Source organism: Pongo pygmaeus, chromosome 7 (assembly GCF_028885625.2).
Source record: "Pongo pygmaeus isolate AG05252 chromosome 7, NHGRI_mPonPyg2-v2.0_pri, whole genome shotgun sequence".
Taxonomy (NCBI): Eukaryota; Metazoa; Chordata; class Mammalia; order Primates; family Hominidae; genus Pongo; species Pongo pygmaeus.
Genome location: NC_072380.2, coordinates 43,996,925 through 44,013,427, shown reverse-complemented (window position 1 = coordinate 44,013,427; position 16,503 = coordinate 43,996,925). Strand labels below are relative to the sequence as shown.

Here is a 16,503-nt window from a genome sequence, read left to right as displayed (position 1 = left end):
CCTTCTGCTAGCTTTTGAATGTGTTTGCTCTTGCTTTTCTAGTTCTTTTCGTTGTGATGTTAGGGTGTCAATTTTAGATCTTTCCTGCTTTCTCTTGTGGGCATCTAGTGCTATAAATTTCCCTTTACACACTGAATATGTCCCAGAGATTCTGGTATGTTGTGTCTTTGTTCTCATTGGTTTCAAAGAACATCTTTGTTTCTGCCTTCATTTTGTTATGTACCCAGTAGTCATTCAGGGGCAGGTTGTTCAGTTTCCATGTAGTTGAGCAGTTTTGAGTGAGTTTCTTAATCCTGAGTTCCAGTTTGATTGCACTGTGGTCTGAGAGACAGTTTGCTATAATTTCTGTTCTTTTACATTTGCTGAGGAGTGCTTTACTTCCAACTATGTGGTCAATTTTGGAATAGGTATTGTGTGGTGCTGAAAAGAATGTATATTCTGTTGATTTGGGGTGGAGAGTTCTGTAGATGTCTATTAGGTCCACTTGGTGCAGAGCTGAGTTCAATTCCTGGATATCCTTTTTAGCTTTCTGTCTCGTTCATCTGTCTAATGTTGACAGTGGGGTGTTAAATTCTCCCATTATTATTGTGTGGGAGTCTAAGTCTCTTTGTAGGTCTCTAAGGACCTGCTTTATGAATCTGGGTGCTCCTGTATTGGGTGCATATATATTTAGGATAGTTAGTTCTTCTCGTTGAATTGATCCCTTTACCATTATGTAATGGCCTTGTCTCTTTTGATCTTTGCTGATTTAAAGTCTGTTTTATTAGAGACTAGGATTGCAACCCTGCCTTTTTTTGTTTTCCATTTGCTTGGTAGATCTTCCTCCATCCCTTTATTTTGAGCCTATGTGTGTCTCTGCACGTGAGATGGGTTTCCTGCATACAGCACACTGATGGGTCTTGACTCTTTATCCAATTTGCCAGTCTGTGCCTTTTAATTGGAGCATTTAGCCCATTTACATTTAAGGTTAGTATTGTTATGTGTGAATTTGATCCTGTCATTATGATGTTAGCTGGTTATTTTGCTCATTAGTTGATGCAGTTACTTCCTAGCCTCGATAGTCTTTACAATTTGGCATGTTTTTGCAGTGGCTGCTACCGGTTGTTCCTTTGCATGTTTAGTGCTTCCTTCAGGAGCTCTTTTATGGCTGGCCTGTTGGTGACAAAATCTCTCAGCATTTGCTTGTCTGTAATGTATTTTATTTCTCCTTCACTTATGAAGCTTAGTTTAGCTGGATATGAAATTCTGGGTTGAAAATTCTTTTCTTTGAGAATGTTGAATACTGGCCCCCACTCTCTTCTAGCTTGTGGAGTTTCAGAGAAATAGTGAAGCAATTGAATAATCTGTTCCTAAACTTTATGGCTGAAATTATCCTGGAATCCCAAATAAAACCCAATTTGTATTTTGTTCACAGGTTTTAACAGGCAAATGTGGTATTCAGAAAATACTATTAAGTCTTAATTTTGCTTACTAGTTGTCCTACTTTTAGGGCTTATACTTCAGAATTCAGGGCATCTCAACTATTTCATAGTTTGTAACTAAATTTATTTATAAATATATTATTTCATTGAAGTAGATAATGTGATTGTCTACTATTATGGAGCTCATCAATAACATCAAGGGCAGAAAACCAATGGAGGACAAGACCTGTCTTGGACCATGGTTTCTTCTCTACAGACTCAAGCTCTGAACCAGCAGATGTTTGTTAGAATGATGCTTTATGTCCAACTAACATTGGAGAGAAAACACTTGTTTTTTAGGTTCCATAAAGGAGTTGCAAGTTGATATTCTCTCATTTTCTATACATATTAATAATATATTCTGCACACAACATCCCATGTGTTATTCAGCTCCATTCTTATCTCAGAGACCACCTCTGAGATAAGAATGAATATTTTATGAATATTTTCATACTGTAAATCACAATTTCACTACTAGGTGACACCCGTTTTGCTTTGACTAACATTGTTTCCTTAGAGCTAGTCAACAAACAGTCAAATAACCATCCAGTGACTGCACAAAATATGGAAGGCTTCAAAAATTTGTGTAGCCTTATGCAGAGGCCATGCTAATTTTCTCTGTATTGTTCCAGTTTTAGAATATGTGCTGCCAAAGCAAGTACAAAGCCCTCCTTTTATACTTTTACACATGATTAGTGATGAGCCATGGACAAGGCTTGATTCTTTTACGTACAACTACTCTATCTGAGATTCTGAGAATTCTGTTCAATGGCTTCCCGTGAGGTAAAATTTGAAAATATTTTTAAATCTTGACATAGAGATGCAAGTAGCTTGAGAGATTTTCATTATTATGGAAAACAGATCATTCAAGGGGCCAACCACAAATGGGTTTCCACTGCTCTGGGGTAGATTAATGTGTGACTTTCTACTGCCTAAGAAAAGGCACTATACAGGATGTCAAGATGCCTCATGGTACAGATCTGGTAGCAAAGAAGAAGAAACAAACACTGATCTCTTTCTGTCACTTTATTTTAACCTCTCTGGCTGTTTAGAATAAGCCCAACTAATATCTGCTAGAGAAAAACACCAATGAGGGCCTCATTGGATTAACTCATTGCCACTCTAAAACTACCTGAACCAAATTATGACATCTTACCTTATATATAAAAGGCAGTTAATAATGATTTTAAACCTCTATTTAGTGTTAACTAGTCTTTTAATGTAAACACTTACATATTATGATGACTAGAAATGACATAACCTTCTGCAGTCTGTCCAGATCTATCTTGCAAAAAGACATCAATATTTTGCTGAAGAAGAAGGTTGACTATACTTGCTGATCCACAACATACAGCAAGTATGAGGACAGTTCTAAAAAGACAGGGATAACTTCTCCATTAGGAACTTTAATAAAGTTATTTTAAGAGCTAATCAATACACTTTACCAATTTAATATCTTGCCTGTCCATGCAGAACTAAACATTTACATGTACTAAAAGATATAAATAACTTGGGTGCTTAAGTGTTTGTCTTTGTAAAATACCACCAAGGTTAAAAGGAAGGGACATAAAGGAAACCTCTTATCCCAGTGGGGTACTAAATAGGAGAAACTACTAATTTAAAGTCCTATGATAGGCAAGAAACTGTGCTAGGTCTACTTATCCGAAGGGGACAAAAATTTAAGTGAAGATTTCTTTCCTGCTTCCCTGGAATGATATACCATAATAGAAAATCAGCCAGAGGGTCAGACAAATAAGAGCTATCTGCATGCTGAAAGCAGTAATATTAGTAATGGTGAGAAGAGCAGTCACAGTAGTTTCAGTTAATGATACCAATAAGCATGTGCTAGGCACTGAATTAAATGTTATATATCTTTCCTACATATGCACAGCTAACTTTGAAGGATATATTATTATCCTCCTTTTCATATATGACAACATATTTGGTGATAAATAATAGTTCCCAAAATCACACAGCTAGCGAGTGGAAAAGCTAGGAATTAAACTCAGTCTTTTGTGAATCTAAAGCCTTGCTCTTCTCTCTTTATCACACACCTACGGCTTGCCTTCTTTAAAGGAAAAGTGTACCCACTTAAAACTCTTCACTCCCTCTGTCCATACCAATCAAAAATAAAACATCAAAATACACTGGAAAATAAAAGAAAAAAAAGTTGATGAACCCACAGTACCTGGGAATAGCAATTAATTGTCCTGTAGGAATAAGCTAACATTAATATTATTTAAGAAAGCAACTTAAGGCCAGTCACAGTGGCTTATGTCTGTAATCCCAGCTCTTTGGGAGGCTGAGGCAGGCAAATCACAAGGTCAGGAGATCAAGACCATCCTGGCTAACATGGTGAAACCCTGTCTCTACTAAAAATACAAAAATTAGCCAGGCGTGGCGGCATGCGCCCGTAGTCCCAGCTGCTGGGGAGACTGAGGCAGGAGAATGGCGTAAACCCAGCAGATGGAGCTTGCATTGAGCTGAGATTGCGCCACTGCACTCCAGCCTGAGCAACAGAGCGAGACTCCGTCTCAAAAAAAGAAAGCAACTTAAAGCAGAGTCATCACAAAGACAAATGACTTTCAACTTCTATTTATGTTTAATATAGCATGTTTGGTGGAAAAGCATATAAAAAGTGCAAGTTAAAAGCACCATAAAGGGTTAAGAAATTCAATATTAAGTCATAAACTAAAAGTTAAAGTCACACGTCATACAGCTAATATGAAATCCCTTTAGCTAACGTAAGATCACATGAGCAAAACCATCACATATCAGATAACATCAGTCAATATAATAAGAGAAGATGAATCCTACTAAAACTGCTCTTTATGTTGCCCAGTCCAAATAATTGTTTTTCTACTTAATTGATGATTTGTGTTGATACTGTTCGCTATATTCCAATGAGTATAAGTTAATCTTATTAATATTTATGACTTGAGTGACTGCTATCACTCTAGAACAAAACACAGGTTAAAAAAATAACTATACCTTCCAAACTTATCGAGTGCATTTAAATTAGCTTTTTTCTTGATTAGAAATTCCACCATTTGCTGTTTTTGTCCATGTACACCAAGTAAAAGTGGTGTGAGGCCACCCTGTAAAATGGCAAAAACAATTCATAATTTTAAAAATTACATATTTCTCAACTGAACTGGAAACCTTATTAAAATTCTGTGAACTTAAGCTCATATAAAGTAAATAAAATGTAGTCACTTCCTTCTCACTCTTCTGTGCTTTCCCACACACTCTTCCTTCCCTTGGAAACACTCCTCTCTGCCTCACTGCATTAACTCTTCTCATCTCAAAAACTCACTTTAAACAAAAGAATCTTGCTTCTATTCCAGCATTTGTCACGCTATATTGTATGATAATATTGTTTCCCATCTCAACCATGAGTTTCTTGAGGGCAGGGGCTATATCTTTTATCTCTATATCCTCAAACCCTAAGATAAATCATTGTGTATAAAGCAAGAATTTGCATGTAAAATATTTATTTTCAGATGTTTTACCAAAAAAAATCAAGCTCCAACACGCAACAAAAATTGCTATTAAGACTCATGCTACCCATTTCAAGAATTTTTCCTATAATTATTCACTTAAAAATATTTCTATCTAATTTTTTCAGATTGTTAACTAAATAGACAATCAGTTCACAGGACTGCTGAAACTAAATCATTAGCAGAATTCCTATCTGTATTCTTAATGACTTCATGGTTTTTAGTGTTTAAAACTGCCACCCTGATTAAGCCAAAGCATCAAAAACTTAACAGACATACTGAGATAGTTCAAAATACAGCTGCAACTGACAAAAAAGTTTAGAATTTGCCACAATTCTAATTAAGAGAACTCGCTTTTAATAAAGACACACTGACTTAAGCACTTGAATAACAAAGAGATGCAAAATCCTGAGAAGGCAAGCCTCAACTTATTGAAAGACTATTCATTGCGAATTTCTAAAGACCCTCTGAATGGCAGTGAATAACTGATGTTAGGAAGAAAAAGTTATTATGCTGTAAGCTGATAGATACTGCCAATAATATTCATTTTAATGTCCCCACCAGAGATAAAAGTCAGACTAGGCCAGGCATGGTGGCTCACACCTGCAATCCTAGTACTTTGGGAGGCGGAGGAAGGTGAACTGCTTGAGCCCAGGAGTTCAAAGACCAGCCTGGGAAACATGGCAAAACCCCATCTCTACTAAAAAAATACAAAAACTGAGGTGGGAGGATCACCTGAGCTTGGGGAGGTTGAGGCTCCAGTGAGAGTGACTGTACCACTGCACTCCAACCTGCGAAACAGAGACCTTGTCTCAAAAAAAAAAAAATTGGACTAATATTATTGGAAAGACTTAAAAGAACTAGTATGCATCCCACTCCAACTCTTCTAGAGATATCTTAAGTTGCTGAGATATGAGAATTTACATATTAAACTTATCTATTCAGTGGTTCTTAACCAGGACTGTATCTGGATTTTGAGAAATTTGTTGCTGTTATTGTTAGAGACAGGGTCTCATTATGTTGCCCAGGCTACACTCAAACTCCCAAGCTCAAGCGATCCTCCCACCTTAGCCTCCCAAGGAGCTGGCACTACAGCCATGCACCACCATGGCTAGCTTCAAGGAAGTAATTTTAAACATACACGTCTAGGCTTTATTAGACTTACTCTATCAAAATCTTCAGGGGACAGCCTAGACTTGTAGATTTTTAAAAAGTCTTCCTCAGGTTACTGTGTTGCACAATTGTAGCTGAGAAGTAGTGCAATAGACAATTTCTTCAGTCTCATCTCTCACCGACATGAACAATTCCCTTTATCATTTGAAGATTTGGCCAAAAAGAGGAAAGAGTAGGAGAGAGAATTACTTGATGAAAACATCACTTAATTTTCCTGCTTAGGGGTAGAACAGGGTACAGTAAACTCAAAATCCAACTTGAAATTGCTACTTATAAGCTCCCCATCTCCCACCTTCCCATCAAGACAGTCTAGATTTGAAAGCAGAGTTTAGGTTCATAAGGCGGCCATTTTTATCAGACTAGGATAAGTCAGTGAAATTCTTGTTATTCCCTCTGCTCAAGCATTTCCCACTACATCATCACCTATTCATTGCCAATCTGTTCCTCAGAGTCCTCCTAAAATTGATCTCTAGGCAGTTTACAACTCACTAACTCCCTCCCCCAAACTGAAAACTGTCATTCTCTAAAACTCAAGAGAACCTTGTCTAAACATACAAAGGGAAAAAATGAATGAAAAACAACAACAAAAAACACACACATGGAATCTCTTCATGGTCTTTTCCCTCCATTACCTAATTTCCAAATTGGCCTTGATATTTCTGATTGTTCTCTTTTTTGCTTTCCATTTCTGCCTTATAAGCAATCAGAAATATCTTAAGCTTTAGCATTGAGAGATACATTATTTTTATGTCTAATACTTTTTTTAGGAAGCTGCCACAGCAGCAAGATTTCTACTCATTGTAACATGTTTCAGTGTTCTTGGAGTTTTAATGTAAAACCTATTTCCAGGGCAAATTTTGTCATTTTACATTGATTAGGGAAAAGAAAAACCTGAGAGGAAAAATTTGAAAAAAAAAAGTATTACGTTTCAAAAATTCAGCGTTTTCAAAAATGTTTATCACAAGTACATCAAAAAGCTGCACCCTCTAATGCTTCTTTGAAAGTAATAATATTTAAAATAAAATCTTAGATAATTAAATCATTTCAAAATATTTTCATTCAGGTTATGCTTGAGCTTCCAAATATGGAAAACTGACCCTTACATAGGTCAATGTTAAAACAAATACATTTCAATATTTCAAAAATAAAACTGGTTGATCTACACCTTGTTTTTAAAGTCAATACCTGCACCATATAGAAGCAGTTTTTCAGCCATTGATTTATCCTCATTGTAGACAGGATAGTGCAGGGTGGCATTGCCATACACATCAGGAAGATTTGGATCAGTGTCATGTTGTAGCAAAAGCATCACACATTCCTCTTCCTGGCATTGTATGGCCTGTCAGTATTAGACAAAAAGGTAAATTGTAAATCCCAGTAATTCAAAATAAAACATTCCACAGCTTTCACCCACTACTTATATTTAAATGAGATAAACTCATTCTTATTCTCTCAAATCCATCTCATGCTGATATAGTTGACTACTGCATACCTTTATCAGAGCTGTCCTCTTTTTGCTGTCAAAGACATGAAGTTGACATTTTCTGTCCAGCAGGATTTTTACCACTTCTGAATTGCCTTTGGCACAGGGCAAGTGTAGAGCAGTCCTATGAGAGTGAGAGAACTTTTTAGGAAATTGTAGTGCACTATCTAAAGCCATATAAATGACTCATATAATTGCAAACACTGAATAGCATGCTATTCCTCTGCCTTCAAAATGAACATTTAATTTTCCTGTGAAGAAAGCACACTATTTATTACCTCTCATTTCTCACTGTATTAATGAAATAGCAACCTATTTGAATAGAAACAGCATAGCCCTTGGAATACATTCAGCTGGGGCTGGAATCCTGCTTTAAGCTCTGTCACTTCCTAGCCGTTGCTTAGCTTGTGTCTCAATTTCTCACCAATAAAATGGGAATGAAAATAGTAGCTTTCTCACAGGAAACCACTGTAATACTTAAATGAGACTTTATGCAAAATATATAGAATAATTCCTAACACAAATAACCACTCAATAATTGTTAGATATTTTTTGCTAATACTACTAAAGACAACATTTGAATTATGTGAGATGATACAATTATATCTACACTTTGAGGAATGTTTTAAAGATTACAGGTTACATTGTATTTTGATGATTGTAAGATGCTTACTGTCTCCATGTTTTGACATTCCTTACATTGGAATACCACTCATAATTCATGATTTACTGTAACTATAATTGGTGGCATTTAAATAATTCTCTTATTGACACATGAAACAACAGGTGCATCATACAATCCATCATCCCTTACATTAAGTAGAATATGGTATGTATAACAGTTCTGGGGCAGTTCTAACCAGATGACTGGCATTTAGATTAATTTTAGTTCTTAAAAGTACTATGGAATGAGAGGGCTGAGGTAAAAACAACAAATGTCTAAACTAAACTAATTCTTACTTTAATTTTCAAACAACTTTAAGCCAAAGGAAACTTGGAATTCAAATGAATAGGTGTGGCTTTCTTTTAATACCTAGATTTATAGAATGTATATAAATCAGATATTTCCAATCAATATTATGATTTAAGACAATTATAAATTTTCTATTTTTAATGGATTTATGAAACTATTTGTGGAGTTTTTTCAACTTTTACACTCAGGGGTATATGTGCAGGATGTACAGGTTTGTTACATAAGTAAATGTGTGCCAAGGGGGTTGGCTGTACAGATTATTTCATCACCCAGGTATTAAGCCCAGTACCCATTAGTTATATTTTCTCCTTCTTTCCCTCCCCCAACCCTCCTCCCTCCAATAGGCCCCAGTGTGTGTTGCTCCCCTCTAGGTGTCTGTGTGTTCTCATCATTTAGCTCCCACCTATAAGTGAAAATATGTGGTATTTGGTTTTCTGTTCTTGTGTTAGTGTGCTAAGGATAACGGCCTCCAATACAATCCATGTCCATGCAAAGGCTATGCTGTCATTCATTTTTTATGGCAGCATAGTATTCCATGATGTTTATGTACCACATTTTAGTTCTTAAAGGTACTAAAACAGGCCAGGTGGGGTGACTCACGTCTGTAATCCCAGCACTTTGGCGGGCGGAGGTGCGCGGATCACAAGGTCAGGAGTTCGAGACCAGCCTGACCAACATGGTGAAACCCTGTCTCTACTAAAAATACAAAAATTAGCTGGGCATGGTGACATGCACCTGTAATCCCAGCTACTCAGGAGGCTGAGGCAGAAGGAGAATTGCTTGAACCTGGGAGGCGGAGGTTGCAGTGAGCCGAGATTGCACCACTGCACTCCAGCCTGGGCATCAGAGGGAGACTCCATCTAAAAAATAAAAAAATTAAAAATTTTTAAAAAGCACTAAAACAGTCTTTATCGAAGACTGTAACAAATTTTCAAAAGGGCAGTTAAAGGTTATCTTTTACTATTTTCTGCCTTCAGAAATGCTTTTGTTTGAAAGGAGGGAGAAAAATCTTTGATTAAGATTAAGTCCTCTTACTCCACTTTTAAATCTCTCACTTTGCTCAGGCTGGGCAGGAAAGCATGAAGTTTTCAAGATGGAAGGATACTGCACAATAGTAGGATATGCCTGCCACATAATAGGTATCTGGCTTATGTTTGATGAATAAATGGATTTAAAGAATGGATAAACACAGTTGGGGAGCTCAATATTTTTGAAGAAAACTCCTGTAGAGCAATCCATTTGCAATAGTAATGATCATTTATATTTGCTCTTTTAATTTTCATAAAGATATAACTAAACTACAATGATTAATCCATACTTCTTGCACATGTTAATCTATATATAATAAAAACTTACATAACAAAATATATACATGATAAAATCTACAGGCAGAGGTAAAAAGATTCCCTCAACTTCTGAAGAGGCTAAAGTTCACAGAAGATACCTAGCCACAGAAATAAAAATAAATAATTGAAACTGAGAATTTATCTATGCGAGTATCATATTCCTCCTGTTCCCAAGGATTATTTCATTCATAATGAAACTTAATTAGAACTTTTCAGATGTTCATTGCAGAAATCACAGATAAGACAAAGGGAAAAACTTCACTTACAATACAAATGCCCACAAATAAATTTTATCATAATTTCACCTAACACAAGAGCATATTCTGTTTGTGTCTATGTATAACCAAACTGTTTTATTCTCACTTGATATATACCAAAGTACATCTTTGCATGTCATGTATGTCTGTACCTATTGACACCCTCAGTGGTTACATATTATTCCATCCTGTAGGTGAGCTGAAATTTGTTCATAAAATCTGTTGAGTTCTTAATACACTGCTATTTTAAGCAATACTGAGAAAAACAGATGTTTCAATTTCCTAAAGATATTTCAGCACAATGGAATTAATGGATAAAAGGCATACACATTTTTAAAATGTGATTCTTACCACCAAAGTGTCTATTTGAAAAGGCACAGTAACTTAAACTTTAAGCAGCTGTGTAAGTACCACTGCTCTTCATCCTCACAAACTTTGTGGCTAGAAAACAGTATTTGATTCCCCTTCTAACTTAAATAGAAAACAGTATTTCATTAAATTCCTTCTCTCACCAGGAACACTAACTTTTTTTTAAGTGCATAGGTCACTGGTAGATCTGCCAAAAAGTAATTTTCCCAATTTTAAATTGAGCTTATTAAATTGTTTTCTTATTGATTTGAAAGAATTATCCGTAAAATGAAAATACACTTTTCATCTGATACATATATAATAAATATTTTGCTAGTATGTTGTCTTTTGTTAAATTTTTTCTTCTATACAGGATGTTTTAATTTTTAGTTTGCTGAAACAAACTTCAGAATGCTTCGTTGTGAGGTTCTTAGGAAGTCTTTGTCAAGGTAAAATATATCTGTATAAATAGGCTTTTGTGTTTTCTTCTGGCACTTTTCTCATCTTTTTATATTTAAAACTTTTAAATTATGTTCTATCAGAAACTTATTTTTGTGATATAAACATCTAGTTTTCTCCAAAGAGGCATTTAATTTATTAATAATTCATCTTTTTCTACTAATATAAAATGTCACAATTACCAAGTTCTAAATTCTTACAAATATTTGGGTAGTTCTGGATTTTCTATTCTGTTCTATTCATTTATCTCTTTTCAACTGTTAGTAAACAATTTGTAGAAATAGTACATTTTGATATCTAGAAAGGGAAGTCTGTTTCCATTCTGTTACAAAACATTAATTTATCACAATAGTAAAAGACAGCACGTGTAGCATAAAAATGTTAAAACTTTGATTTTTTTTTTTTTTTTTTTTTTTGAGAGACAGAGTCTTGCTCTGTCACCAGGGCTGGAGCACAGTGGCACCATCTCGGCTCACTGCAACCTCCACCTCCCAGGTTCAAGCGATTCTCCTGCCTCAGCCTCCCAAGTAGCTGGGATTACAGGCGCCCGCAACTACACCTGGCTAATTTTTGTATTTTTAGTAGAGACAGGGTTTCACCTTGTTAGGCTGGTCTCGAACTCCTGACCTCAAGTGGTCCACGTGCCTCGGCCTCCCAAAGTACTGGGAATACAGGCTTGAGCCACCACGCCCAAGCCAAAACTTTGATATTTTTATTTGGCTTAGGTAAAAGTGACGCAAAAATAGCTCACATATTGAGAAAAATGAATCTTCCTATTCAAGGACATGAACCATCTTCCCATTTCAGTTTTCTTCTAAGATCCTCAGTGAAGAACCTATTTATATACGGGTAAATTGACATAAAATGCATATTGGACTTTATTTGAAGAATATTTAGCCCGGAAGTTGATATATTATGGGATTTATTTCTCATTATACACCTTTCTATAATGTATATAGCATTGTTTTTAAATCTGTACATTAAAAATAATCCACTGCATCGACTTTGTGAGTTAAACCACTTTAAAACGGTCTATTAAGTATTCTATAAGGGAAATTATGATTGGATTGGAAATCAGCTAAAGTTTTGTTTTTGTGTTGCTGCTCATGAAGAGGCCTTTGCGCCAACTTCAACCTCTCCGAGGTTTCCACACCCAGGGTGCTGCGGGACCTGCAGAGGCGAGAAAGTCAGCCCTCCCCCCACCCCACAGGAGGGCACATCCCCACCCCATACCCCCACATCTGGCCTCCTCCAAGCCCCGGTTACTTCTTCTTCTTGTCCCTCTTGTCACACCAGGGCCCCTGAGCATGACGATGAGATCGGCTCTGGGGACTTTACCCCACCAGGCAGCTCTGTGGAGCTTGCCCAGATCTTCTCGACAGATGTGGTACCTTGGCTCCGTGAAGGTGCTGTCGTCGTGGTCTCCCCAAGTGCCCACGTTGTTTTTGCCACTCCCCCTGTAGCAGGGGAAGTAGTGGTAGCACCACCTACCCATCTTGCTCCTGAGGCCAAAAGGCTTCTTCATAGCAGAGGCAACTGGCTTTGGAGAAACCTCAGTCCCCATCAACTTTTACCAGCCTGCAGAGCGGGGTAGTAGCTAGCCAACTGCCTCTGCCAACAAGTTTCATCAACAAGCAGGAAACTCCGGGTTTCCAACCTGTTCGAGGAGAAAGATCAAGCCCAGCCAAAACCCATCAAGCCCAGCAGTGGAGCTCAGCCCAGCTGGGGAGAGGCCAAGCACAGCAGGGTTTGAAAGGCTACACCCACCTGGGGAAAGCCCACGCCCACCCAGGGAAAAGCCCACAACCACCCGGGGACAGCCCACACCCACCTGGGGAAAGGCCAAACACCCAGCCCAGCCAGGGCAAGGCCAAGCCCAGCAGAGAAAAAGTCAAACCCAGCAAAGGAATGACAAAGGAGAAAACGCTAATCTAAAGGAGGACCACCAAGCCAAGCGACCAATACGAAGCCAAGCAGTTACACGCGCGTGCGCGGAACACCAGGCCAAGCCACGCGTGGCATGCATGTGCGTATCTCAGTTGGTATCGCTGCATGTGGCACAGTGGCCAACGTGTGCAACCCGCGTGTGCAAGTCCTGGAGCCACAAATGTCAATGACAGCCTTGTGTTCCCACCAAACTTCATGGGAGCTGGCAAAGCTTTCAGGCCATTGAGAACCAGAGGCAGCCCATGGAAGAAAGCCTCTAGAAGCAGGGCTGGGGCTAGAGCGCCTGGAACTTGAGGATACTGACAGTCTCCTCTGAAGAAAGCCCCCAGGACACTCAGCGGTGCTGTTGCGGCTGGCTGCAGCTGCACCTCAGAGCTCAGGCTGGTAGACCTCGCTGCAAATGGCCTCAAAATCACACAGCACAAGCCACCCATGGAGCCCAGGGGCTGCCTGAGGCGCCTTCCCCACCCACTCCTTCTTCGTCTGCACCCAGTACACAGGGCCATCAGTGATGGGCCAGTTCCCGCCCCAGTCCCCCAACCTGGTGTCCAAGCCAGGGCCAACTGTGGGGCTTCTGGGCAGGGCTCGTCTCCACTGGCATGCAATAGGGGTGGGGTGCTGGCCGCTGTCTCCAGGCCAGCAGGCAGGGGACTTCGAGGAGCACCTACCTATGATGGGGAGATGCAGAAAGGCGCCCCTATGTGAATATCCTGGAACAAGATGTTGTAAGGCCCAGGGACCCAGACCGGGACAACCCTGGCAGTGGAGTTGAGCTGGACCAGGGCAGTGGCATCTTGACCCTACTGCCGGAACCCTCCTGCCATGCAGCCCCGAGCAGCCAGGCTCCAGGCCGCTCACACAAACAGCAGGGCATTTGGTGTGGATTGAAAAATGCATTCCAAGCCTGGGACACCGACCTGCTCTTTCCAACAAAAGTAGAGAGGAAGCCAATTACAAGTGCAAAAAGAATGTATTCTTTTGTAACTGAAGTTCTGTCTGATCGGCAGGGTTAACATAAGGCTCCTCTTGCTTCATACTAAATGAAATTTTGAATGAAACAGAAAAAAAGAAAGACACACACTCTAAATCTCTTGTCCCTCTGTGATCCCCTGAGCCAGCAAGCAAGGTGAGGCCTGGCCTCCTGGGCCTTCTCCCCAGCTGGGGGCAGAGAAGTTTACTCCAGGGTTGCAGAGAGTAGCTGGGCTCAGTGGGGCTGGGTCACCCTTCTTTCCTTCATGAGCATCCCCACACCTGGCATTCCCCCACACAGGGTTCCATGATCTGGGTTCAAATCCTGGCTCCAGCACTCGCCACCTGTGCCACCACCTGGCAAATGCTTTACCCCCAGGCACTTGCTGCCTGTGTCCTTCCCAACAGGAGGGATGGAAGCCCATGTCCCTGGCATGCAGCGCTGTGATACTCAAACACAAGTAGGGGCAGGCAGACACATTTTACTTAGACACTGCTGGTTGCTGGGGGTGCTCACCAGGGGGCACCTACCCATCTGCCCAGGTGGCATTGCAAGTCTCAGCACTAATTAGGTACCTGACTATGGTAGACACCTGAACAAAGCCCTGAGCTGCTCTGAGGAATGTGACCAGGGAAATGGACCAGGAAGGACAGTTAGGGTGCTTGACTAGAGTGAGGATGGGCCAGAGAAATGCCAGTCTCTTCCTACCAGCTATCGGTCCTGGGTCATCTGTATGGGGCACCCGCAATGGACTGAGAACCCAGAGATGCCACAAGGCTTGAGCTGCATCCTAGGCTTCCCGAGTTTCAGCCCAGCCATGGCCCAGGCCTGGGGATACTTTGGGCTCTCAGTTGGGATGAGGAGGGGCCACGTGACACTCCCCCTGTGTCCCAGGATCTGGTCAAGAAGGTGGTGTCCTATCACTGCCTGGCTCTATCTGGTCCCAGTGGAACAAAAAAGGCAGAAAGCCCCTACCATCCACCCTCTGGACCACCAACACCCAGGTCCACAGTGTGGCCACCTAAGTCAGCACCACTTGCCTTGGGGGCTAGAGCATGAAGGCCCAGACAGGACCAGCATGGTGGAGCAGTGGATGCAGGTGGGCAGGATGTGCTGTGTGGATCCAAAGCCCCTCTTTGAAGACTTGGGCATAGCCTCTCCATCTTAAAAAAATATTTTATTGACACCCATATTTTACCTATTTATAGGGTACATGTGAGTGTTTGTTACATGCAACAACTCTGTATTCTGGCTTCTTTGAAATATTGTTGCTTAGTCACCGTAGTCTGCTGTCAAACATTACAGCTTATTTCTTCTAACTGTACGTTTGACCCCAACAGCCACCCTCTCTTCATTTTCCCTTCCATACATCCAGCCTTCCTGGCCTCTGGTATCTGCCATTGTATTCTCTGTATCCATGAGATCAAGTTTTATAAGCTCCCACATGTGAGTGAGAACATGCAGTATTTGTCTTTCTGTGCCTGGCTTATTGCACTTAACGTAATGACTTCTAGATCTAGCCATGTTTCTGCAAATGACATGATTTTATTGCCTTTTATTGCCAAACACTATTCTATTGTGTACATTTCACACATTTTACTTGGCTATTCATTTGTTGATGGATACTTGGGTTGATTCCATATCTTTGCTATTGTGAATAGTGCTGTGATAAAACATGAGAATGCAGGTATCCCTTTGCTACACTGAATTTTTTTTTTTTTTTTGAGACAGAGTCTCACTCTGTTACCCAGCCTGGAGTTCAGTGGCACAATCTCAGCTCACTGCAAGCTCCACTTCATGGGTTCAACTTATTATCTTGCCTCAGCCTCCCCAAGTAGCTGGGATTACAAGCATGTGCCACGATGCCCGGCTAATTATTTTTTGTATTTTTAGTAGAGATAGAGTTTTGTCAGGTTAGCCAGGCTGGTCTCAAACTCCTGACCTCAAATGATCCACCTGCCTTGGCCTCCCAAAGTGCTGGGATTACAGGCATGACCCACCGTGTCTGGCATGAACTCTTTCCTTTGGATAAATACCCAGTAGTGGGATTGCTGGACCATGCAGTAGTTCTATTTTTAGGTTTTTTTAAATTCTCCATACTATTTCTCATCATGGTTGTGCTGATTTGCATTCCTACTGACAGTGTAACAGAGTTTCCATTTCTCTGCATTCTCACCAGTATCTGTTATTTTTTGTCTTTTTAATAATAGCCATTCTAACTGAGGTGAGATGATATCTTATTATGGTTTTGATTTGCATTTCCTGGATCAATGATATTGAGCATTTTCTCATATACCTGTTAGCCATTTGTATGTCTTTTGAGAAAAGTCTATTCCTGTCCTTGGCCCATTTTTCATGGGCTTGTTTTGTTACTTTTAAGGAATTTGAGTTCCTTGTATACTCTGCATATTATTACCCTGTCAGATGAGTAATTTCCAGTTATTTTCTCTCATTCAAGGGGTTGTCTCTTCACTGTGCTTCTTTTGCTGTGCAGAAGCCATATCTGACTTATCTACTTTTGCTTTTGTTGCCTGTATGTTTGAGATCTCATCCATAAATTATTTGCCTGAACCAATGTCCTGAAGAG

The 16,503-nt window shown here is 39.8% G+C and overlaps 1 non-coding gene and 1 pseudogene across 1 annotated transcript; both read right to left on the bottom strand.

Annotated features, from left to right (window-relative positions):
- The window catches only part of LOC129042064 (POTE ankyrin domain family member A-like), a 48,590-nt pseudogene extending 36,027 nt beyond the window's left edge, over positions 1-12,563 (bottom strand).
- LOC129043255 (U6 spliceosomal RNA) lies at positions 2,019-2,122 on the bottom strand. The gene has a single exon (XR_008504360.1). It is a non-coding gene; the product is annotated as a U6 spliceosomal RNA (small nuclear RNA).
- Positions 12,564-16,503: the final 3,940 nt, after the last annotated feature.